The sequence below is a fragment of the Nicotiana tomentosiformis genome, chromosome 2 (assembly GCF_000390325.3).
Source record: "Nicotiana tomentosiformis chromosome 2, ASM39032v3, whole genome shotgun sequence".
NCBI classification, from domain to species: domain Eukaryota; kingdom Viridiplantae; phylum Streptophyta; class Magnoliopsida; order Solanales; family Solanaceae; genus Nicotiana; species Nicotiana tomentosiformis.
In genome coordinates, this window is record NC_090813.1 from 109732776 (window position 1) to 109735294 (window position 2519).

Below are 2519 nucleotides of genomic sequence, written 5' to 3' on the forward strand. Positions count from 1 at the left end.
TCGCGCATATCCTAGTTAGGAGGATAATCAAAAGACGTTCTCCTAAAGACCAATCCATTACGAATTCTTGCATATCTTCACCGAGCTTAAATTGGTTCATATTGTGAGGTTGAAACTTAATCGAGAGAGGAGTTTCTATTAAACATTTGTACTGATAATTAAGTGAATTCGAGAGACTCAGTTGGACATTAGAAGTGAATTATCTAGAGTTAGATCCCGAACAATTATGTTGCACCTATCCTATCGACCCATATTTTCTCCCATTGATAACTTTCTTGCTTACCTTTGTTGAGATTGTCATTAGTCAATAGTTTGGGTTCTTATTTAGTTTTAATTATTAATTGTATAAATCTCCATTCTTGATCCTTCTGGATAGCAATCAAGCTACGAACTATGAGAATACTGTTTAAATCCAATCCATATGGAGACGATAATTATACTATACTATCTTTGACTAGCGAGCACAATTTAAGTATGTGTTTTGCACTCATCAAACTTTTGTGCAGTTGCCGGGGATTGGCAATTAATAGTGTTGGAAATAGTTTGTAGTGCTAATTCAGGAATTTATTTTTATTTTTACTTTTATTTTTGTTCTTCACTGATTTCTCCTACATGTGCAGGCAACAAGTTAAGTCCGTGGTGTATGACATGATCTTCTTGTAGATAAGTAATACCCTACAAACCGGAATTGGAAAAATACCTGCGGCAACTGAGGAAGGAGAAAGAGTTTACCGTATGGTTCTTGGGGCAACCTTCAACCCAAGAACACATGGCTAATAACAATGACAATGAGGTAGATGTAGCTGCAAGGATAGCTGCTGAGGAAACTGTCGAAGACAATAGGGGTCGAAGATTCAATCTGAATCGACCCTTGATTGAAGACCAGTTCGAGAATGCGCTACCAAGGCCTGATAGAGCATTGGGTAACTATGCCAGACCAATCTACAATCAAGGATTGTCAAGTGTTAGACCACCTCCAATTGCAGCCAATAATTTCAAGTTGAAGCAAGGTTTGCTTCAAACCATTCAAAGCGGATGCATTTTTAGAGGGAAGATAAACGAAAATCCAAACACGTATCTGATGGACTTCAAGGAGATTATGAATACTTTTCAATATAATGGGGTGTCACAAGATGCAGTGTATTTAAGGGCATTCCCCTTTTCACTTAAAGATGATGCGAAGCAGTGGCTTCGAAGCTTGCCAAATGGATCAATTAGAACATGGGAGGAAATGACCAGAAAATTTCTTGATAAATATTTCTCCTCAGCCAAGACGGGCAAGTTTAGAAGAGAAATTCATAACTTCTACCAGAAAGAGAATGAAACTGTTTTTGAAGCATGGGAGAGGTTTAAGGAGAAAGTTAGAAGGTGTCAACATAGCAGAATTGAACTATGGATGCAACTCTAGGATTTTTAGGATGGATTGGCACCGGCCTCGCGTAGAACTTTGAGCAATGCAGCTGGAGGCCCTTTTATGAAGAAGACTCCAGAGGAGATAGTTAAAATTCTTGATAAATTATTCGAAGATGCTAATCAGTGGCCCTCTGAGAGTATGGAAAGAAGAAAATCAATTGGTGTTCACCAAGTTTATGCTACTACATATGCGCAAGTACAACTTGATGCTATGGCTAAAGAAATACGGAAGCTAACTGTAGCTTTGATGCAAAATGCACACCACGCAACTTGTGATATATGTGGAAGAGGACACTCCACGTATGAGTGTCAAGCCTTAACTGAGGAAGTGAATGTTGTAGGAAACTATAATGCAATGGGTCAGAGGCACCCCGACTTTTCATGGAGTTCACCTGGGGGTACTGCAAATGCATGGCAACAAAACAACCCTAGATTCCAAGAACAAGGAGCTACAAGTTTTCAAAATCAGCAGAGGCAGTAGTATCACTCTCCACAGTCGAATCAATCTAGCATGGAAGATCTTATGAAGACCATCATTATCAAAACAGATGAGAGGCTTGATGCCCATGATGCAGCTATCAAATAATTGAGTACATCTTTTCGAAGATTGGAAATAAGGTTGGGCACTTAGCTACTATAATGTCGGAGAGAGCCCCAGGAACACTTCTCGCTGATACTGAGAGAAATATAAAATAAACAGTGATGGTTGTAACTTTGAGAAGTGAGCAAGTGTTGAAAGATCCCACCCCGATCCAAAATAAGGTGAACTTTGAAAAAGAAAGTGAGAAGCAGTTGAAGGGTGATGCTGATAAAAAGAATAAAGGTCGATTAAACTTAAGAAAAAGAAAGAAGAAAAATCAAGAAGGGCAGAACATGATGAGAGCAAGCATATGTCTACGCTGCCTTTTCCCCAAAAGCTGAGTCGAGAAAAGCTGGACAAGCAGTTTGAGAGATTTCTAGATGTGCTGAAACAGGTTAATGTAAACCTACCATTCACATAAGTGCTCTCACAAATGCCGGCTTATGCCAAGTTCTTGAAGGAGATTCTGACAAAGAAGAGGAAAATAGAAGAGATCTCAGTGGTCAAGCTCACAGAGTATTGCAGT

General features: G+C 39.2%; 1 non-coding gene across 1 annotated transcript; it reads right to left on the minus strand.

Moving 5' to 3' along the window:
• Window positions 1-1279: 1279 nt before the first annotated feature.
• On the minus strand, window positions 1280-1386 carry LOC117273325 (small nucleolar RNA R71). The gene has a single exon (XR_004503334.1). It is a non-coding gene; the product is annotated as a small nucleolar RNA R71 (small nucleolar RNA).
• Window positions 1387-2519: the final 1133 nt, after the last annotated feature.